This window comes from Podarcis gaigeae (genome assembly GCF_964106915.1).
Source record: "Podarcis gaigeae genome assembly, chromosome: 6".
In the NCBI taxonomy this organism is placed as follows: Eukaryota; Metazoa; Chordata; class Lepidosauria; order Squamata; family Lacertidae; genus Podarcis; species Podarcis gaigeae.
In genome coordinates, this window is record NC_139682.1 from 71,092,858 (window position 1) to 71,117,094 (window position 24,237).

Consider the following 24,237-nt stretch of genomic DNA (forward strand, 5'->3'; position numbering starts at 1 on the left):
TCCATGAATGCATAAATATGACTGAAGTGTCTGAAGAGTCATAGCACAAGTTCCTGGTTATCGCTACAATCCAGCCCTTTCTTTTAATGAGCACTCAATTCACCCACAAATTAAAAAGAAACAAAGAAAGAGATGAGCATGGCAGCAGTTGCGAAAAGGAAAAGAGGCAACCATTTGTTCCTCTAGTTCTTAAGTTAATTTGTAATACTACATCACAGATGTGATGTAGTATCTGAAGAAGTGTGCATGCACACGAAAGCTCATACCAAGAACTAACTTAGTTGGTCTTTAAGGTGCTACTGGAAGGAAATTTTTTTGTTAATACTACATCAGTAAGTTATATTTACTTGATCTAGTGGATCTTGTGCTGACCTCTATGTTTGGTAGATACAGCAAAAAACACATTTCCTTTTGTTTAAATTACTGACCTTGTGCAGGCATTAAATTTTTTAGCGTGACATTTGAAGTTATACGCTCAGAATTAATGTCATCTTGAATATTGCACGAGAAAAGTAGGATATCAAAATGCAACAATGATTCCATTGTTAATGCACAGTGTTTTCAATACCAGCTCTAAACTACACATGATTGCAAAATGCTTCAGAGCCAGAAAAATTCTACATTGAAGGTAAAATGCCATAATTTTTTTAAGCTTTAAATTGCATTGTTTAAAAGCTACAACTGCAAATCAAAATCAAGGTTGTCTATGAAATCATGACCTTAACTAGCTGTATTCACCGTAGCTTAAAACTTCATAAAAAAAAGTACCATACAAGAATTTCTTGAGTTCAGGAGTTGTTGGGGTTTTTTAGTGGATGAGGAAAAGAATGAGCATCTTCTATGTATCTAATCCTGTATGAATATAATTGCTTTACAACCTGATCTATGACCTAGCTAAGCTCAAGCACTGATTTATGCTGATGTAGTCTCATTCTTGTCAACAAGTTTACAGTTAAACTTAACGGGGTGGGCCCAGTTCAGAAAAAAATAACTGCCTTTGAACCAAATTAATCCCATGTGCTTCGATGAGATGAAATCAACCAGCTTTGCCTCAACTGAAGTATAGATCTGATGGCAAACAATCCGACTGCTTTTTCTTACTCTCATTCATTCTTCACCCTGGCCTCTCTATTCCTTTCTCATTTCTGTCCACTCACGTCCTTTCTTGCTCTTGACATTTCAGCTGTAAGCTCCTTGGGACAGCAACATCTGCATTTTTAAATGATTACTTTCTTTATTTTTAAAAAATAAAAATTAAGTCAAACCAATCAATACAAAGGAGCTTCTGTATTTTTGATCATTTTATTTTGTGCCATTTGTTGTGTTATATACACTAAATTATAGGACACCATGAATCAAAATCGGAAACTGATTGTGGTTGGCATTGTTCCCATTGCTCTGATAGGCCCTCAAACTATGCTGATTTTGACTCCACTGTAGGGGGCATTTTGATTTCCCACAATACCCTCAACCCATTTCAAAATCTGAAAAACTCACGGGCATGCCCACCCCTCCCTCTCAGAAAAAGCAAACTGCCCGCACAAACCCAGTCAGGCACTATTCTCTTCCACCGCTACTCAAAAAACCCTAAAAAAACACACCCCGGGGGGAAATGGGGTTGTGAGTTTGGGGAGTGGTGGTGGTTAGGCTGTATTCCTGAGTCCTTTCCAATTCCTGGATCCCACAAGGATTTGATTGCTGGAATAGCCAGGCCAGCATCTTGGTAGTGGCCTAAGCATGGGGTGTTGAGGTCACAAAGGAAGTGACTCCATATCAGAGGACAAATGGGTGCCCCCCCCCCCGTCAACTGGCTGTTGGCGAGAAGGACAAAGGCCAGTGCTATGTGAGTAAGCTAGAAGTTAGAAGCAGGCTGAAGTCTGTGAGGGAGAGACGTGCTTGATTTCTGCTGGAATCCAAGGCTGCAGCTGTTACGATGGGAGGTGTGAGCAGCAAGCGTTCAGGGCTGGCACGCCAAAACTGAGGTACAGGCAGTGGTGCAGGTAGCAGAGGCAGTCCAACTGGTGGATCCATGGTCAGGAACAGAGGAGATCAGGATGCAGGAGCAGGAGCAGAAGCAGGCTACAGCTTGGAATAAGACCATGTTGCTGTGGCAAAGACCCAGGGCAAAATGCAGGCCTTATATCAGTGGTTCCCAACCTTTTTTTGGCCATGCCTCACCTAAGCATCTATGAAATCCGGATGCCTCCCCGCCCCCCATGACATATAATTCTTATTATTCAAAAAGTTAACATTCACATGGAGGAAGCCTAAAAGGCCATTCACTGTTAATAACTCATTCTCAAATTATCCCCCTTAAAAATCAAATTGCCCCTCTGTGGGGCATGTGCCCCACATTGAGAACCATGGCCTTATATAGACTTCCTGAGCTTGCCCCCAGCTGCAGAGCATCTCATCAGATGACTACACTTGCTGGCCTCCATCCGATTCCCCTAAGGCGAGAACGGCCAGACCCTGGTTCCCCCAAACCTCACGGTGCTCATTACAGCAGCTATGGGGGAAGCAAGACCACCTTGGGGTGTTAGCGCTGTGAGCCACTCCACCACATGCTTAGGTTGCGTTGTTGTTTAGTCGTGTCCGACTCTTCGTGACCCCATGGACCAGAGCACGCCAGGTACTCCTGTCTCCCACCGCCTCCTGCAGTTTGGTCAAACTCATGTTGTTAGCTTCGAGAACACTGTCTAGCCATCTTGTCCTCTGTCGTCCCCTTCTCCTTGTGCCCTCCATCTTTCCCAACATCAGGGTCTTTTCCAAGGAGTCTTCTCTTCTCATGAGGTGGCCAAAGTATTAGAGCCTTAGCTTTAGAATTTGTGCTTCCAGTGAGCACTCAGGGCTGAATTCCTTCAGAATGGATAGGTTTGATCTTCTTGCAGTCCATGGGACTCTCAAGAGTCTCCTCCAGCACCATAATTCAAAACAGGTTGCGTTAGATGTAAATAAACCATATATCCTAAAGACATCTCCACTGTCGCTCATTCCAAGGAAGCCAAAACTTGGGTAAGCGCCCTAGAATCTCACACGGTTCAGAGATTGGGGTGGTGTGTGACAACCGCATACCCAATCCACATGCAAAACCCACAAAATTGTATGCACCCAAAATTAAAACAGGTAGCACTCCCCAGTGGCCCACTACCACTTTGATACCAGATAGCAACAAGACCCCTTTCTTCCCCACCAGCTTCCTTTCTTACCAACAACAGTCAGCTTGACAACGCATGCTGCAGAGCAAAGTAGCAGTACTGGCTGCCTTGCCTTCTGGGTACCACACTGGTGACACCAACTGTACAGTGAAGCCTTTGTGAGAAATTCAAATGGTTCTCTCCAATGTCAAGTGCTTGGAACAGTGACAGGAGAGACCATCGCCACTGGGCTTGACAGCTATCCAAGGACCCCACTATCTGTGTTCAGAACCGTTGTTTCCATCCAAATGAAAATTTCCATGGAAAAGCAATATTTTCACTTAATATGCACGTGCCTCAATATATTTTCTCTCACAATATGCATTTCTAGACCTAGTTTTTCTCTCCAAATAAGCAATTTAAAATTTATTTCGTATGTATGTGTGTTTTAGCCAAGAACTGTGTCGGAACATTCAGGAATTTGCAAAAGATCAACTTCTTCAAGCATTTCTGAGCAGAGGCAGCCTAACTAAACAGAAATTATATCATTCAGTTACGCTGTTAAGCCAGCTTCTTTTATTAATTTCCTTTAAACCTGGTAAGTAAAAACTAACAAGTCTGTGTCGTTTTAGCTCCACGGTAATTGGCACACATTTAAAAAAACACACACACCACTTTCTGAACCTTTCTTTAAGCAAAGTTCGCATTTTGACTTAATCCACAAAAGCTCAAACTATGAAAAAATTATAGTGCCCTTCATTTTATTTTATTTTTAATGTAACTTTCATAACTACACATGCGACCTCTATCACAACCCCCCCATCTAAGTTCTACAATCTGCAAGCTATAGCCTCAGTCTGTTTTGCAGTGACTCATTTTTTTTTTAAATTTTAAAGATGCATTATCTCTAGCTAGTAAATTAACAGCAGCCTATAGTGCACACACTGTCATCCATCTGCTTAAGGCTTCTTGTCATATGACACCAGCCTTGTATCTATAGATTTCATGCGGTATTCAAAAGCGATCAACCCTGCCTTCGAGATAGCCCACCTTCTGGCTCCAGGCTAGAAAAGTGACTCTCTATTTCCAAGTCTAATGACTGCAGAGGTAACAGAAGTTTTCCTTCTCCCCCATTAAGGGTCTGGCATCTCGGAAGGTGGGGGGGAACAGACTCTAATTAAAATTGTTAGATTATTATTTTTTTAAGGAAACCAAACTAATTGGCTCTTACCCGCTGTTACCAATCATAAGGGAGCAATGACACACCTTCCGTGTCCCCATCTGCATATCACTGGCCTTTACTGCAAGGAATTGATTAAGAAAAAAAACCTACCATAACAAATTATTTCCAGTGAGCTAGCTGCGTAAGCCAGTTGCCACCATTTTGTTTCCTACTCTTGACATTTTATTACAGGTGGCATGACCAAGGATAGAAACACAGGTTTGAGCTATGCGCATGGAGATCAAAACTACATCCCCAGTGGCTTCCATTGATCTGTGTGGCAGGGAAGTAAACAGGCTGCAACCTGGGACACAGACGTAAGAGAGGGAACAGGGACATGCTGGACAGTTGTTGTGATGAATTAGATCAGGGATGGTAAATCTGAGACCCTCCAGAAGTTATTGGAACTCTATCTTCCATCAGCTTCCAGTCTGCATGACCAAAGGTGATGGAGGATGCATCCAGCAGCATTTAGAGAGCCACAGGTTCCCTATCTCTGAATTAAGTGAAGACTTTGAGCCTACCTGGCTCACTCTCCTCCAAAACAAGTGTGGTGACAACCACAGGAAAGCCTATGAACCCTCTATGTGGGGCTATCATTCACCATGAAATGATTTTGTATGGGGGCTTCATAATGGCACCAATGCATCTTGTGGAGCACTGCGCACTGTTATGTTATACCTCTGTACCATCGCAGTAACTACAAAGTAACTTTATGAAGTCAGAGTTACACAGACCCCAAGTCTTGAGTGAAAGTTCCACAGAATGCCCAGTAAAGCTCCATACACACCAATAGTGCTGCTGTATAAATAAAGAGTATATAAATACACTTTATAAACAAAGTGGTACTCCATTTCCTGCATCAGCAGATAGTTGGACTATGTTACTTTTGAGGTCCCTTCCAGCTTTATGATTCAATGATTCGCCATCATCACATGCAGCAATTATAATCAAAACTCATCAAGATTCTAATCTCTTGAGCAACACTAACTAATAGCATCACATCTTCTGCTATAGGTAGCTGTTTACAAGCACTATAGAACAGCAAACATAAAGCTCAGCTGCTAAAGAACTTCTGCAAATTATGAACTGCTCTAGTTTAGTCTAGTCTCTCTGGTATGCACGCTTGGAATCTTGACAGGCCTAGAGCCAAACCAGACATGATGCTCATCAAGTAACTTCATAGAATCATAGAAACAGAATTATTGAGTTGGAAGGGATCTTCTAATCCAACTTGTGTCTTTCTTTCTTTCTTTCTTTCTTTCTTTCTTTCTTTCTTTCTTTCTTTCTTTCTTTCTTTCCTTCCTTCCTTCCTTCCCTCCCAAATAGCAGCTGTGGGGAAGGGAGAAATCTGGGTCAGCACTGGAGTGTGAGGGGAGACATGTTTAAGCCTTTGTCTTCAGATGCTAGACAACAGACCCTTTCCTTCTTCTCTTTGACTCTGTCACCTTTATGGTGGTTAGTCTCCTCCTCAGAGAGTCCCATCTCATCCTTGTCTACAAGCTGAAAGACCCAAATTAGGTTCCTCTGGTAGCAGCCTATGGCCTGGTTTGTGCCAAATGGTAAGCTAAACTATGGCTTATTGAGGCCAAGTAAACATGTGGGCTCCTGCAGAGTTGCTCACAGCTGCTATCCCCAGTCCTTTTTGCTCCCAAAATTCACGGAGCTAATCCAAGGATCGGCTTAATGTGTCATTCAAACTGGGACTCATGGTTAAGCTCTGTCTTCACCAGCTATGAGCTACAGCCAAGGTCTGTTATTGTCTACAGCTTGAGGTTAGTAAGGAGACAGCTTAACCACAAACCCAGGTCTGGATGAGACATTAAGCCAAACCTTGCTTTAACTCAATGTGGTTTGATGGTAAAAAGGCCCAAGGAGGATCAAAGCATGCTCCTCTCCATGAGTATGCATGTTCACGTGGTCCCAGTAAGCCATAGCTTGACTCACCATGTTATGCAAACCAGGCCTATGAATAGCCAGTGCCCAATCTGATCTCTTAGAAGAGTTCCTTAAGTCTCCAAAGTTGCATGCCCAGACATTTATTTAGCTTTCCAATCTGACAAGACTACAGCAGTTTTCCTTCCTGATCTTGAGAACAAAAGAGGTGGCTTTCCAATGGTTTCATTAGGCAATACTCCTCATATTTTGCATCACCAGAATCATAACTGACTCTCCCCTCAGAAGACAGCTCCAATGAATTGTAAGCACTTAATGCCTGGGCTCTAACAAGATTCAGAGGGGAAATGGCTATCTTCTGCTGATCTAGAGTATCAACTGTCTGAATGGCTATCAGAAACAGCTGCATTTCCTTCTTAAACCTTTTCCAGCCCTCAGCCCCGTTATCTTAGACATTCAAGAATGAGAAGACCTTTAAATAGTTCATAATAATATATTGCTTCCACAACATCTGTTTACTTTGGTTCATAGTCTATGCGCAAGTTTCACTCCTAATTCAGCAGACTTGCTATGTTACATTTTCGTAGCTCTGCTATTAAAACAAACACCAAGTAATGCCATTAAGTAACTCCATTAATCATAATTAAAAACTACCAAGTCCATGTCCTAGATCCAACTGTCACACACAGCAAATGTTAGGGCTCACCGTGTCTTAGGGCAGGGGTGGGGAACTTCGGTCCACAGGCCAGAGACAACTCACTGCTAGAGTTTATATGCTCCTCTGGGTTCCTCTATCAGCTGTTCAACAGGGAGGGTGAAAGGCTTTGATGCTGCACAGTGGTGACAATTGCATCTCCTTCTTCTGCAAGGAGACCTGCTGCAGGATAAACTTATATGTCCAAACATTTAATAAAGTTGTGGCCTGCTATTTACCGCTCAAATGCTGTGAGTTGGCACTATGTCTTCATCCTCACTGCCCAATAATTAAGAGCGGGTCACTGAGAGCACAAATCCTCCCACTAAAATGGCCGCTTATGCATCACCAGAAAAGAGGAAATGTATCACACACACACACACACACACACACACACACACACACACACACGAGAGCAGAAGTAGTCATAGATTTGAATAACATCTGCATGCATTGGAGATGGCCGGTTGGACTATTATCCAGATGCTAACTGTTGACAGGCAACTTCAAGGCTTCCACTCTCCGTTTTCCTTGTTTATTTCTCCCTCTTTTAACCAGACTTGGACCAGGCAGTCCTTCAGACAGAAGACTCCTGAAAATAAAGGGCTGTGCTCTGAAATTTCATCTAATAGAGGACAGCTCTCTGTACAGCAAGACACCTGGCCAAGCTTGGTACTGCAGGAGAGATCGTATCCTCCCTAAAAGAGGGCACATGTTGTGGTGACACCTGGAGACTGACCTCCTGTGTTGTGGGTAGGTTGGATTGGTTTGCCACAACACCCAGTTGGTAGGTCCCTCAATGTTGGGTTCAATCTGACCAATGGGGCACAGTCCAAATGGATTGAGGGATCTATTTATTCCCAGGCACGTGACCCAGAGCTTCCTCTTTTGGCTCGTGCATTCAGAACACCCACCCACCTCTCCCTAATTTTAGGGATTTGTGAGATTGACCTTGCTTTGCCGTCGTTGTTGGGACAGGGGCACAGTAGGAATTTCCCCACTTGGCTGATTGGCTGTTGCCATTTGGGATTCGCCTGCTGCATAGCAAATCGCCACAACTTACAAGGTTGTGGATAGGCACTGGTTCAGGTGATAGGGATGGGGGAGTGGTCTCACCACCCCTATGTGAAGGGTATTCCATTAAAGGAATCCAGGGACTCAACTGGTTTGGTCAACCCGAGAGGGGGTTGTGCCCGTACCTGAGTCCAGGGGGGCATCTGGGTGGTGAACAGAGTCTCTCCCTGGCTTTTCACCTTCCCAGGTGTTCATCCTTGGCTGACCGATGCTGGTGCCCTGGGTCAGCGCTGCCTGCAAGAGTGCAGGGAGCTAGTCGAACCAGAGCCTATGCAACCACTCACTTTCTGTAATCAATAAAGTTGTGGCCTAAATTCTGCCAAAAACCAAAACTAAAATTTGAGTCATGTGTGAATTTATTTAGGGGGGGGAGCTTTCTGGGTCTGAACACGCAAAAGCAAATGATATAACTATCAGTGCCTAAAAGTGGAAGAGGAAGGGTAAAGGACGTGGGGTGGTTTCAAAGGGTGAAAGAAATGGAAGTGAGATTGTGACGATAGAGTTACATACCCTCCAACATTTCTCTGCTGAAAATAGGGACATCCTATTATTATTATTATTATTATTATTATTATTATTATTATTACTACTACCCACCCATCTGACTGGGTTGCCCCAGCCACGCTAGGTGGCTTCCAGCTTATATAAAAACATAACAAAACATAAAATATTTTTTTTTAAATCCCTATATAGGGCTGTCTTCAGTTGTCTTCTAAAGGTTGTATAGTTACTTATCTCCTTGGCTCTGGGGCTGCATAACTCCATGCCCTCCAACATTTCTCCGAGGAAAATAGGTATGTCCTAAGGAAAAGTGGGACATTCCAGGATCAAATCTGAAACTGGTATGGCATCTGTAAATCCAGGAGTGTTCCTGGAAAATAGGGGCACTTGGAGGGTCTGGGGTTATCCTCATCTAGGAAGCAGAGAGAAGGCCCTGAAAAGATGTGGGACAGCATCCCACCCCACTCTGAGCACTGACAAGGAATAGGTGGGCCCTCATCTGCAGTGGCATAGCGTGGGTTGTCAGCACCCGGGGCAAGGCAAGTAATTTGCACCCCCTAACCCGTGGATTTGCGCCCCTAACCTGTGGATTTGCGCCCGGTGTGGCCGGCCCCCCCTACACCCCCCACGCTACGCCATTGCTCATCTGTATTGTTCCTAATCACCACAGATAACATGTATTATATATTAGCCTGCTGAAGATGTTTGAATTTTAAAGCAGAATAATAACAACGGAGACCCATCAGTTCAGTCATTAGCACTTTTGCTTTCTAGTTGAAGGTGAAAGGCTGACTTTACAAAAAAAACCACAAAGTTTCGCTCTCTCTTTTTTTTTTACAGGAACACCTGTCTCATCAGCAGGACCACTCTGAAGGGAAGGGCCTCCAGGCACCTCAGTCCCATGATTCTCCATGCCTCATTCTTCATCCACGCTGCTAGTAATGTACCATCACTGGCACAGTTACACCTGAACACTCTGGTGCTGCCAAACACCTGGCTTGATTTTCCACTGTCCAAATGAAAAATAAGCATAATCTGCTTTTTTGAGGATACAGCAAATGAGGGAGTTCGTGACAAATTGTGTTAGTTTATGCAGAATAGTGATAATAAGATACAAATGAGGATTTTCGTTGTTGTTGCTTAATGAATAATACTAATCACATTTTCAATAAATGCGGTGCCCTTCTCATTAGAGAGAATGCATAAAACCAGCTTAATTTATTTGCGACTAGTTATACATAGTTTAAATATTTGCTAAAGGTTTTCTCTTTTTTAATTTTTTTAAAAAAGGAAAATAAAGCTTTCTGCAAAAGCAGTCATAATCGTTCAGAGCAAGCTACGATTGTAACTTTTCGTGTTCCTTTTCGTTTTGCAGCATATGATCTATACCCCCAGCTTCTCAAGATGCTAGAGAAAGGATATTATTGATTTACATGCTAATTCTCCAACTGTTACTAATTTTCTTGATTCCAGCTTCCAAAGTTGCAATACCGACATCCATCACTGTAGTACACTAGAGGGGCTGAGCATCCTTTCCAATAAATTACAAGAACTATGACTAATTATAGTGATATTAACTATGCAAAGTAACTTGTGCCTTGAAATGGAGATGTTTATCATTTCAAATTATGCCTTTGACTCCTGATGGCCTCAGAAATGGCAGCCTTCCCATAAAAAAAATAAAAAATATTGCGGGCTATGAACATGCCAGGAGCTTGGATGGGTTCGCACAATAAATAAGAAATGATGGCTTTTTTCAATGGCTACTAGCCATTGGCGGCAATATGCCTCTGAATACCAGCTGCTGGGAATCACACGTGGGAAGGATACTGTTGCACAGATCCTGCTCTGGGGCATCTGATTGGCCACTGTGAGGGCAGCGCATTGGTGGAGATGGGCCATTGGCCTGATTCAGGAGGGCCCTTCTTATATTATTTCATGTGGCCATTCAGCCCCTGATCCACTCACTCATGGAAGAAGAAGAAGAGTTTGGATTTGATATCCTGCTTTATCACTACCCGAAGGAGTCTCAAAGCGGCTAACATTCTCCTTTCCTTTCCTCCCCCACAACAAACACTCTGTGAGGTGAGTGGGGCTGAGAGACTTCAGAGAAGTGTGACTAGCCCAAGGTCACCCAGCAGCTGCATGTGGAGGAGCGGAGACGCGAACCCGGTTCACCAGATTACGAGTCCACCACTCTTAACCACTACACCACACTGGATACAGGCTTGTGGCCTTGGACTGTTTCACCTTACCATATTATATCCCACTTTATCAAGATGATAAAGAGTATTAGAGTACCAAACTAGATGTGATGTTAAATGTGTCATTGTATTTAATGTGACCATTCCTCCTCCCTTTCTATTCTTTTATTGGTTTTCAAATAGATAAACATGCAATCTAAAACAGTACAAAATCCAAATATCGAGATTACTTTGAATCTCCTGACTTTCACCCATCCCTTCCACGGGTCCTTTGGATTCTATTTTCAACTGCATATCAGTACTTCTCCAATTTCTCATTTTCCTAAGTTATCTATACATTTTATTACATTAAAGGTAAAGGGACCCCTGATCATTAGGTCCAGTCAAGACCGACTCTGGGGTTGCGGCGCTCATCTCGCTTTATTGGCCGAAGGAGCCGGCGTACAGCTTTCGGGTCATGTGGCCAGCATGACTAAGCCGCTTCTGGTGAACCAGAGCAGCACAAGGAAACGCCGTTTGCCTTCCCGCCGGAGCGGTACCTATTTATCTACTTGCACTTTGACGTGCTTTCAAACTGCTAAGTTGGCAGGAGCAGGGACCAAGTAACGGGAGCTCACCCTGTCGCAGGGATTCGAACCGCCGACCTTCTGATCGGCAAGTTCTAGGCTCCTAGGCTCTGTGGTTTAACCCACAGCGCCACCTGCGTCCCTTTATTTATTACATTACAAGTGTATTTATATTCCTGCTAATGTTTTGACCTGTTTGATAATGATTTTGTATATACATTATGAACGTTTTCCATTCTTTTTTAAATTTCTTGTCTTCTTGATTCCTCAGCTTCCCATTTAATTTTGCCATTTCAGCATAATCCATCAACTTGTTTTGCCATTCTTCTCTGGTCGGGGCTGTCTCTTCCTTCCATCTCTGGGCTAGTAACATCCGAGCGGCAGTTTCCTCTAGTCCTTTGGAATCTTGGTACCTATAATTCCTAATAAAAACTTTAACAAAAGTTATTTTAAACATTTTTTCCATTTCATTATACAGTGATACCTCAGGTTAAGTACTTAATTCGTTCCGGAGGTCCGTACGTAACCTGAAACTGTTCTTAACCAGAAGCACCACTTTAGCTAATGGGGCCTCCTGCTGCCGCCGCGCCACTGGAGCACGATTTCTTTCTCATCCTGAAGCAAAGTTCTTAACCTGAAGCACTATTTCTGGGTTAGTAGAGTCTGTAACCTGAAGCGTATGTAACCTGAGGTACCACTTTATATCATTTCCTTTTTTTTTTTAGTTATATTACAGGTCCACCACATATGACAAAAGGTACTGTCAGAGCCGCTCCTAGGTCCCAGCTCACAAAGGACCAATGCCCGGCTGTAGTTATTTACAAAAGTCTTTATTGAAGTTCAGTTTCCATTTCAAAGCCAGAGCGTGCTGCTCTACGTCCCAAAATCTAGACCGTCTGAGTCTCCTCCCCCCTGACACCAGTTTAAGACCCTAGCCTTGCTCCACCTCTTCCTTAGCTCCTTCCTCCTCTGGGCCCTCCTGCCCGCTGGGGTTTCATCCTTTCTGGACTCTTCTGACGCTGACCCCCCTGATTCTTGCCCCTCCTTCCGGTGGGCTTTAGGACCTGGTTCCCTATCCGGGCTACCTGCTGTGCCGCTCGCCTGTACATTTGAACTTGGCGCGCGCGCGTAGCCGGTAACCTTCCTCTCGACCATTCCCTCGCTCTCCGATGGAGGCGTGGTCAACCCTGACTCATCTTCTCTCGCTGGTGGTGAATACGCTGGCCCTGATACCTGGGACTCTTCCCCTACGCTCCCCTCGGATTGCTCCCCCTCGCTCTCCATCTCCTCCCCTCCCTGCGCTCCCGCTGCGTCCCTGACAGGTACCTTCTTTTTCTTTACTTTTCCAGCATATATTAGTACTTGTTCTATATATGTTTGCTAGTTTTACCACGGTCAAATATCACCGGTGCATCATTTTCATATAATTTTCTTTCAATAAAGAACATGCCGTAAATTTCAGATCTGTTTTCCATAGCCTCTCCCAGTCTGTCATTTGTATATTATGTCCCATATCTTTGGGCCATTGTATCATTGCAGATTTGACCTGTTCATCTTTAGTATCCCATTACAGGACCAAATTATACATTTTCAACAATAATGTAATATTATCTTCTAAAATCTCTCTTTGGAATCTTGATTTTCCTCCTCCCTTTCTAGATAGCACTTGTCTGGAGAGAGGGAATAAGAACATATGAAGAATCCACTGGATCAGGCCAGTGGCCCAATCAGTCCATTATCCTGTTCTCACAGTGGCCAACCAGACGCTCATGGGATCATGTCCACAAGCAGGATGTGAATGCAACAACACTCTCACCTCCCACAGTTCCCAGCATCTGATATTAAAATCAGAATCAAGACCTCTGTGTGTGGGAAGGAGTTCTACCCTCTGCCATGATTGTTCTGGACTCATCACACATTGAGTTCTCTATCCAGTCAGCTAAACTCACATTAACCTCACACTTCCATGAAAATCAGTCTTCAACTTCTTAGCTTTAGAAGGTTAGCACCGCCATGTCCCTTCAGACCCTATGTGACGTTAACATATGAGAGAGCACTGCAGGTGAAATAGTTAAACAGGTTATCCAATCAGGACCCAGGGGGGTGGAGTCAGAGGGACTATAAAACCAGCTCTGGGAGGGGCTGTTCATTGGGGAGTTCGTTGGGAGTTGGGTAGTTGGTTGGAGTGGGAGAGAGTTGGGATAGAGTCTGTGGGTAGGTTGAGTTAGTCTAGCAAAATAAGCTGAGTCAGGAACAGTTAGGAGCTAGGAAGACAAGTAAATATCTGAGAGTTGGTTTAGTGAGGGAGAGCAGGTAGTGGAAGTTATAGGTCTGGATAGGCAACCCATGAATGTAATTGACTGATACTGTTTATGAAACCATACGCTTGTTAAACTGCAATAAATAAACAGAAGTTTATGTTTCAATTTAACCCTGACTGGACTCAGTATTGTCCCAGGTAGGGCCTGGGTGGTGGCAGCGAGAAATAAAGTGGTGGCACAGGGATCAATAGACAGTGAAACGTCCGGGGACCCTGGTGGGGATCACCACACCCTAGACTGGAAAATGGACACAGAGTTTTACAAAGATATCAAAAGCAGAAAACCTGGATACTGAAAACTCCTTAGAGCCCTGACAAAGTTATCCCGAGCAAACCTCGTGTCATGCTCTGCTTTAGAGGGACAAATCTTCAATACAGTGGTTCTCAGGAAACTGTAATGCAAAAATACGCTGTCAAAATTAAGGCCACTTCCCATAGCATTATTTAGTGACACCAATGACAATCTCTTTCTGGTTTGACTTCGCAGTTTCGAAAGAGAGCTCAGACCTCTCCTCCTACCTAGTTTCCTTTCCTGGGTGGACAAGAACACACACTTTGCCTGATTGTTTCTAATTCCCATGGCAGCCAAATGTAAAACCATCTTGCCACCCAGACTTGTAAGGTAGCTCCCATTTGCAAAGGAGAATTGCACACGCGGCAGAAATGTTGCGCTTCCAAAACAATTTAAGGCAAATAAATGACATATGTGTCAATCTACCTGTGGAAATGAGTGGATGAATTCAAAGCAAACTGATCAGAGGCAACTGCATCCTTCGCGCAGAAAAGAATTGCACATTTGCCATGTGGTAATTGCCTACCGTTTCTATTTGTAATATTTTGGTTTCTACCAAAGAAAATAATAGCACAAGTTACACATAAGATATTGTTCACATGAAGTCGTACCTCCAGTGTCATGACTCCCCTAGATTCAAAGGACTATATTGATCCTATGACAATTGTGTCTATCAGATGATGGCCATTTCATGAAGTCCCATTTATCATGGAGATACAGCATGCCATGTGGATGACATTGGCCCTGCAATCCCATCATCCAGCCCGGACAGAGATCCAGCTCCGAGGGCCTTCTGGCGGTTCCCTCATTGCAAGGTTATAGGGAACCAGGCAGAGGGCCTTCTTGGTAGTGGCAGCCGCCCTGTGGAACGCCCTCCCATCAGATGTCAAGAAAATAAACAACATGAATCACATGTCAAGGTGAATATCTAGTTTCTTTGCCTCACTTACTTTTTAAGGTCTAATACCCCAAGGACATCACTTAATAATGTGGTAAGTGAACATAAGCTTTTAGAAGGCACTGCATTCTTTCCTACAAATGCAAAGCAAAACACAGGATGGCTGTGTACTATCTTCAGTACCAGAGAAAGGGTGCAGAGACAGGGAACATGACCATGGCTTGCTTGCAGACTTTCCAGAGGTTCCAGAGACTTTCCATCTGGTTGACCATTGTGAGAATAGTACGTTGGACTAGATGGGCCTTTTGTCTGGCCCAGCAGTGCTTTTCATATCCACCTAACTACTGAAATACCATCACTAGATAATACTTTGTAATGTTGTAACCCGTAAATGAATGTTGATGGTATTACCGGAATCAAAGAGAGATTGTATTTCCCTTCCATATTTTCACCCTTTGAAACAGACTGCCTTGCAAAAGGTTAATCTCTTTCAGGGCTACCAGCCAACAAAACGTTTTATTTTTATTTTTTAGCCAGTTAACAAACTGGCTTTTAACAAATTACACATTTTTTGAAAATGTGAAATGTGTGTGTGTTTTTAATAATAATAATAAATCTGAAAGCCATTTGAGAAGTTAGGTTTTTCAAAAATGAAGGCCGTTTCCCATAGTTTAGAGAGTAGAAAGCAATCCTTTTTCTCCTCAGTCTCCTGATGAGGCTGATAGGGCATTTTCTCTGACTGGCTTCTGATTTCTAAGACAACATACGCTGACAGTAGGAGAGCTCAGCTCCACCAGTCAGCCAGTGTTCTTCCACCATGACTTTAAATTCTGTTTGTTAACACTGGCAGAGTCAAGAATTGTGTCTGGCTTTGTGACAATCAGGGCTGAATGCCTTTTCATGAGGCACTGATATTGCCAATATCCATTTCTCTTGACCTCTTTTGCTGAATCAAAGACGCTTTGGGAGTCTAATATGACTATTCAAGAAACAATTCCATACAACAGTGGCATAGGTTATACCAAGGGGAGCCAACGTCATGTCATTGGACTCCAGTTCTATCAGCCAAACAGTCAATAACAAGGGATGATGGGCATTGTAGTCCAGCAACACCTAGAAGGAACTCCATTGGCTATACCAATTGATTGACTAAAGCTAGAGAACCATCAAGAAAGGTGTAACACATTCAGGTTTTTCACCCCAAAATCCAGTCTGACCTTTCTATTTTGTATTCTGTTTTTGCCCCCAGACTTTGCAGAGAGTTCCCCTGCTTCCAGGAGCTTCTGCAATAGCATCAGCCTTGTCATGCAAGCATCCTGTGCCACTACAGAACCATGATATGTGGTGCTGGTACAGAAAGCCTTTGGACATGATGCAATTATGTCATCAAATCATGTCAGCACTAAAGATCTTGTGTGTGAATGGCTAAGTCTACTGTAGCACAGAACAGAAACCACTGGAACCAAAAGAGAACTGTTACGGATCCAGCTGAGTTTGAGTGCTGATCTCATACAGATAACCAACCCCAGCTGAGCTCCCTCACTCCAGAGATTCTCAGTCACCCATGCTCTCCTGCTTACATAGTAAGGATTTTAAAATTACACATTAGGTACAAAACAAATGTGTAGTAAAATAATAATTTGAATCCACTCTTTCTTTCCATTTGGCTCTGCTACAGCCAGATGAAATTGATATCCCCATCGCAGCACCATCTCTAATGTACGTTTGCTGTCCTTTTTTTGTTTTCATCGAGTCATAGGAATCTTGAACCATTAGCCATGGAATGCTACCCCATACCCCCACTCCAAAATCCTGAACTTATAACTAATCAAAGACTTCTGTAAGTTTAAAGCACCCACATACCAATGAGACTCACTGTGGCATTCCTAAATCGCTTACTGCTGTAGCCTTTTCTCCTTCCAGTTAGTCTCCTTTAGTGGCGGGCCATTTTAGCATGCCTCTGTACTGTTGATTAATCACTCTGAATGCAGAGAAGGCAGTAAAATTGACAGAGAGACACCTCTTGCATATCCACAATACCTCAATGACCACCACTTTCCATATGAAACTACCTGGACCCTGAGATCATCTTCTGAGGCCCTCCTTCATAAGCCTCCTCCTCAAGGGGTCTGGAAGGTGGCAACATGAGAACGAGCCTTCTCTGCAGTGTCTCCTCATCTGTGGAATGCTCTCCCCAGGGAACTTCGCCTAACGCCTTCATTATACATCATTCGGTGCCAGGAAAAGATGTCCCTTTTTAACCAGGCCTTTGGTTGATCCTATGCCCTTTTAAAAAAGTAGGGGGAGGGACTGTTGGATTGTTGTTTTTATTTTTATTAGGTATTTTGTGGTTTTATAGCTTGATTTTATTCTGTGAATCATCCTGAGGACCCCCCAGGTATAGGATGGTATAATAATAATAATAATAATAATATCCACACATAAGTCTTCATCATAGGAGCCAACTCCTAGGAGCTATGGGGGCTTCGGACCCCACAATAAAATATTTGAGGGGAGGGGCCCCCACAAAGTTGATGGGCATTCCCATTCAAATGGTGAGCATGCGCTGCATCATGTGATCGATTATGCAGGGCGGGGCTTAACTGGGCTCCCACAATACCCTGGATTAGCTTCCTTCCTTCCAGTGCAGGGTAGCAGTTAGAATGTTGGACTGAGACTCAGAGGCCAGAGCTCAGTTCTCCCTCAGCTATGAGACTTGCTGGGTGGCCCTGAGCCAATCACTGCCTCAGAGTCCAACCTACCTCACAGAACTTATGAGGATAACCAGAACGAGCAGATGATCATGTTGTATGCCACTTTGAGTTCCTTGGAGGAAAAGCAGGACATAAATGTAATAAACAATTAAGAGCATGAACAACCTTGACAGAACACTAATGCAATTAGTGTGTCTAGCTTTTGCAAGCGAAATAGAAGTTGTGGGAGATTTGGTTGACAATCAGGAGGGTACCACATGGGAAAGGGGGTTAACCCAAGAGAGAGAAACACATGCACACACAATGCTGTGATCTGGAACATGTCCAGAGGAGAGCGGCAAAGATGGTGAGGGGTCTGAAGACAAAGTCCATTGACGAATAGTGTTTAGCCCGGAGAAGAAACAATTACGAGGTGACATGATAGCCATCTTCAAATATCTGAACGGTTGTCACACAGGTGATGGAACAAATTTGTTTTCTGTTGCTCCAGGGGGTAGGATCTAAACCATCAAGTTCTAATTACAGGGAAGGAGATTTCACCTAAACACCAGGAAGAACTTCTTGACAGCATGAGCTATTGGATAGCTGAAGAGGCTGCCTCTGAAGGGCTGGTGCTCTTCTTCATAAGAAAGGGGCTGCGTGCACACTATAATCTTTGAAGCATGATGGAAGTCCATTTCCCCCCTCAAAGAATTCTGGGCACTGCAGTTTGTTATGGGTTGCTGAGAATTGTAACTCTCTGAAGGGTAAACTACAGTACCCAAAAATCTTTGAGGGACAGAAAGTGTTTCATATATGCTGTGTGTTTGTCTTTGTGTGTGTGTGTGTGTGTGTGTGTGTGTGTGTGTGTAAGGTAAAGGACCCCTGGACAGTTAAGTCCAGTTGTGCTGGTCCCGGGGGGAAGGTACCGTGATCGTAGTCAGAGTTCACAAGATGAGAGGCGAGGTCCGAAACTGGGAGCCGGGCAGGAACAGGAACGCTGGAAGGTCAGAAGCAGGAGGCCGGCAGGGAACAGAAACGCTGGAAGGTCAGGAGCAGGAGGCCGGGCATGGAACAGGAACGCTGGAAGGTCAGGAGCAGGAGGCCGGGCAGGGAACAGGAACACTGGAAGATCTGAAGCCAACAACGACGTTGCTCCCGCAACCTGGGACCGGGCTGACTGACCTTTATCTTCTTCTAAGGCCAGGGGCGGTCCCGGCCCCCTGGAGCCCCGCCTCCTCTGGCCTTAAGGCGAGCACTCCTCCTGGGAGCAACCAGTTCCCTTCGCCTCTCTGCCCTAAGCCTCTGCAGTTCAGGAGAGGCCGAAGGGTTACTGGGCCCCGGAGGAGGCTCACCTGTAGACCCTGAGTCCTCAAGCACCTCTGGGGCCAGAATGGTTTCACCTGGTACCTGCTCCTGAGGATCTGATACAGGTGCAGGCTCCTCAAAATCTAGGCCTTGCCCCTGGAGGCGGGGACTCCTGTGCAGGCCGGGATTCCTCTGGTTCAGCCTCTGAATCGGAATCCCAGGCCATTACACCAGTCAAAGGCAACTACGGGGTTGCAGCGCTCATCTTACTTTCAGACCGAGGGAGCAGACGTTTGTCCACAGACAGCTTTTCTGGGCCATGTGGCCTGCATGACTAAACCACTTCTGGCACAATGGGACCGTGACGGAAACCAGAGTGCACAGAAATGCCGTTCACCTTCCCTCCGCAGCAGTACCTATTTATCTACTTGCACTGGTGTGCTTTCAAACTGCTAGGCTGGCAGGAGCTGGGACAGAGCAACGGGAGCGCACCCCGTTAAGGGGATTTGAACCGCTGACCTTCTGATCAGCAAGCCCAAGAGGCTCAGTGGTTTAGGCCACCCATGCCACCTGCGTCCCATAAGTATACTGTGTGCATAGCCAGAGGCTAGGTGGCCACTTCTCAGGAAATGCTGTAGTCATTGGTTTCCTGCATCAGCAGGCCCTGGACTAGATTACCTTTGAGATAAGAAGCTACCTTTACAGAGTCGGACCACTGATCCATCTTTCTCAGTATTGTCTATAGTGACTGATGGCAGCTGTCCAGGGTGTCAGGTAGGTGATCTTTCCAAGCCTTATCAAGAGATGCTAGGGACTGAACTTGGTACTTTCTTCATACTAAGCAGATGTTCTGTCACTGACCTGTGGCCCTTCCCCAGTCTCAGTGATCAGATGTTTGGGAGACACTGCGGGAGATTTATTCTTTGCATCTGGCACGCTTCAGGCTTCACCAAATTTTCTTCTCCTATAGATCTCTTTAACGTATTATAAACTGAAACCAACCAACAAAAAAAGGGACTTGAAGTACACTTTCCCCCCTTTGAATAGTGAGCACTGGATTCTATTTAAAAAGATATAAGCCTTTTTGATTGAATAATTTCGCACTCTCTCTCAAATTCTCCAGGCTCTCCGGGGCTGATATAACAATTGGAGTGCAGTGGGACTTGTTCCAAACAGTTCCACAGATGGTTTGATCTGCTCAGAATTCAAAGCATGGGTTCCTCTACATTAGACATCAGTCATGCTTCCAACTCAGACTGATAAAATGGCATGCACTCTCTGCTTATTTTTGGTATGATTGCCTCATCAGTTGCAATCTCTTTAATGCTTGTTCTTTTCTCGGTGACCTCAGCCTACTGAAATGCTCAACTCTTTCTCCACCTCCTCTTGGTAGTTGCTTTAAAAAGCCCGGCTCGGTAGGAAATGCACATGGTGGGTGGCAAGGGAGGGGAGGGACAGCATCTACTTACCCACCCACAAAACACATCTGTCCCACATAAGAACGTACCAGACAACAACCTGTTATTAGAGCAGGGATGGAGAATCTTTTGCAAACCACATTCCCACTGCAGCAACTGCTGAAGGGCCACATGGCAAGTGGTGGGTGGAGCCTGAGGCAAAAAAAAAAAATGGTTAGAGCAAGGGAGGTATCTATAATAATAGTAATAATAATTTATTATTTATACCCCGCCCATCTGGCTGGGTTTCCCCAGCCACTCTGGGTGGCTTCCAAAAGAATATTAAAATACAATAGTCTATTAAACATTAAAAGCTTCCCTAAACAGGGCTGCCTTCAGATGTCTTCTAAAAGTCTGGTAGTTATTTTTCTCTTTGACATCTGGTGGAAGGGCGTTCCACAGGGAAGGTGCCACCTCCGAGAAGGCTCTCTGCCTGGTTCCCTGTAACTTGGCTTCTCGCAGTGAGGGAACCACCAGAGGGCCCTCGGCGTTGGACCTCAGTGTCCGGGCAAAACGATGGGGGTGGAGATGCTCCTTCAGGTAAAGGCCGTTTAGGGCTTTAAAGGTCAGCACCAACACTTTGAATTGTGCTCGGAAACGTACTCTTCCCTTTGTATATCAGGCTATATTCCACCCATGCAACAGTCAGAGATTTTTACACCGCCGCCTTTTCTACCCAGGTAAGCAAGAGGCATTATCAGAAGAACACATTCCAGCCAAGCCAAAGCACTTGAAGGAGACATGGAGCAAAGCTGGTGAGGGGAAGAGAGGGAATAGCCAGGGAAAACGCCCAAAGGCCCTACAGAGAGGCCAAGCTGTCATATTTGTGCTCCAAACCAGATGTTGCTCAGCACAACATGAGGCACCATGAGCATAAGGCTTACGAGTCTAGGATAAGACGGTGTGATTGCTAACCCATATAACATGTTACAGATACGGGAAGGACAAAGCTCACAATGCTTTCAGTGACTCAAAGAAAAGAAAAGAAAAGCACATTAAAAAAAAACATAGTGTTGAAGCAGGAGTGATATGAGAGCCCAAGATAGTAGCATATGATTACACTGTGTACTCTGTGGCATTTGAATCTGGCACTTACTAGTGTTTAACATGTTCACACTCCCCCACCCACTCTGCAAACATGCACAAAGTCAAGACCCTAACTTGTTAGAATTTAATTTTGTGCTATTGAAGCTATCACAGTTCAATGAATGATGATCTGAAACACAAAGTAGTTTTCATTACTCATTGCTTAATTTGGCAGTAAATTCTTCTGCGTTCTGTGTCTCCATGGCCATTTAATATCCAACAGACAGAGGTACCTTTATCATTGGGTGAATCTTCTAGTGCCACCATTCACAAGGGGTGGGGGGAGGGGGTCTTTCTTCCTTAAGAATATTTTTGAGTAGGAGAGCTTTTATTCCAATTTCCAGAGGGATGTAACACTTTTAGACAAGTTGTGGCCAACTTCACAGCACCCTCGCTGCATTCTGTTAGGACGTGCTTCTATTTACCAAGGTCAAACTTGAGTAAAGAGGACACAGTTCTGCAGGTGTGCAACAGAAGCCAGATGAGGACAGAACTAGTTGGCCTATGCCTGTGGTGTCACCAAGAAGCCTACCTACCCCTCCATCCCTGTAGATCTGCACTTTTAGAAACCATTTCTTTGATAAGGCAAAGGATGATAAATGCATAGATATATGCATGTGACAGTTCTTAAAAAATTAAAAAGGCAGGCTGCTTGTTGACATGGGAAAGAGAGTGAGATGGATTGCTGAAGTGGTGTTCATTTTGCTGGACTGTACATCTGCTTCTGTCGCTCAAATAGCAAAGCTGGGAGAAAGTTGGACCCAAACCATGGTGGAGGCACTCATTATGCGTTCTCTTTTGATATTGCGTTTGTCTGTATCATTGGCCTGAGCTGCAAAAGTTCTGGGTCTGGATTAGTACAGGTGTATCAACACTTATCAGGGCTCCTGTGCTGGCAAATTTCATCAACTTTGGCTAACAGGGGGATAAATTATAGCTGTTTTTCAATTCCTCTTTAAAATGAAAAAGGAACACAGAGGTTCAATTTATACAGTGTGTATAAAGAGAGCACTGAGTGACTCAGAAACATTGGGGTAAAAAAAAAACACCTCATAGATACTTAGCGCCCATGCACACCTCAATAAAAAGCCTATGAATTTAAAAGAAATGCTGCAAAATAAGATCAATTCGCCACCAATCAATTTTAAATTTAAGACTCCATGCTTTAAATGTGTGGTGTATGTGACCCAGGTTTACGGCTCATTCACAGCAACCTTGGTGCGCTAAGGATGCCCTGTTACATCTGAACTAGGACATTGTTTTGTGAGCAAGAGATGTTCATGAAATCTCCCCAGTCCTCCCCTTGCTCTGCGGCTCTCAGCAGACTCCTCCAGCTCCCTCTCATCACTCTCGAGAAGCTGCCTTTTACACTTCTGGTTTCCTGCTCTTCCTTTCTTCACCTCAGTTCCTAACAGGCTTCATCTGCTTGAGGCTAAGTGGTTCTGTCTATGACTTCACGCACCCTCTAAATCGTCTACAAGTACTTGCACACCCCAAAACATTGTATTCACTGAATGCAATAAAAAAATACTACTACTTAGATGCAAGCACGAATCTCACTTTTATTCTGCCTCTTTGCAGGAAGTTAATTCTTCCTGGCATAGGAAGTGCACTTTAGGGGGAAATGAAGAGAAAGTATTTTGGTAAATAGATACTTAGGCTCAACTCACAGATATTTGGCACAAATTGATAAAATGAGTACATTTTATTAATATGGTATCTCTAGTAATTTGATTGGAATGCAGTGCAGACTTACATCTGGGAGATACCCATCAGCCGATAGATAGGTTGATAGTTTACTTTTAGGGCTAGGTGACGATTCCATTCAGTCCTCAGTTTTACATGAACTGACCTGGTTTACAGTTTCAGAACATAATAAATAGGGCTATGCACTGGCTTCAGCTGCATCCTGGATCAAAAGCAAGTTTGGGCTGATTTGGGTTGACCCAGGATTTAGCCAGTAGGTTGAGGTAGCCCCAGATTGCCCCAGGTCAGATCAGGTCCACCTGGAGCAATCCAGGGTTGTCAAAGGGTGTGGTGTCTGGCAGAGAGAAGGAGCAGCCTGCATGGATCTCCGCCCCTCCCCCGACAGCCAGTTTAATTAGGGTTTTAAACCAGACCGCCAGATAGGTTCAGGCCCTGGATCCAGGTTGGGTCATCTCACGTCATCTAAGGGCCACAGTCTGAAGTGAATGTTCTGCTTTTTCCTTCGGACATTCCTATTTTCATTGAAGAGATGTTGGAATGGTATGGTAGAACTCTCTATTTTCATTGGAGAAATGTTGGAGGTTTTGAAATAGGATGTCCCTATATTCATTAGAGAAATATTGGAGGGTATGGAATAGGACATCCACATTTTCATTGGGAAAATGTTGCAGGGTAGGGTAAAGGTAAAGGAACCCCTGACCATTAGGTCCAGTCGGGGCCAACTGGGGTTGCGGTGCTCATCTCGCTTTATTGGCCAAGGGAGCCGGCGTACAGCATGACTAAGCTGCTGCTAGTGAACCAGAGCAGCGCACAGAAGCACCGTTTACCTTCCCACCAGAGCGGTACCTATTTATCTATTTGCACTTTGACGTGCTTTCGAACTGCTAGGTTGGCAAGAGCGGGGACCGAGCAACGGGAGCTCACCCCATTGCGGAGATTCGAACCACCAACCTTCTCATCGACAAGTCCTAGGCTCTGTGGTTTAACCCACAGCGCCACCCGCATCCCGCAGGGTATGGTAGGACGTCCCTATTTTCATCTGAGAAATGTTGGAGAGTATGGTATTGTTTAGTGAAGGGTTGTTGAGGGGTTGTTGCTGTTATTGATACTAATTTTTTTGTTTGCTTATTTTAGATCTTATTATGATTTGTGTGGAAATTGTTCAATTTGGTTGCGTTTCTT

The 24,237-nt window shown here is 44.4% G+C and overlaps 2 long non-coding RNA genes across 2 annotated transcripts in view; one reads left to right on the forward strand and one right to left on the reverse strand.

Moving 5' to 3' along the window:
• Positions 1-24,237, reverse strand: part of LOC310846700 — a 560,034-nt gene that overhangs the window by 478,691 nt on the left and 57,106 nt on the right. The gene's annotated exons all lie outside the window — the stretch shown is intronic.
• LOC310847843 lies at positions 1,775-9,718 on the forward strand. Its single transcript, XR_014566051.1, has 3 exons — positions 1,775-1,843; positions 7,508-7,736; positions 9,365-9,718. It is a non-coding gene; the product is annotated as an uncharacterized lncRNA (long non-coding RNA).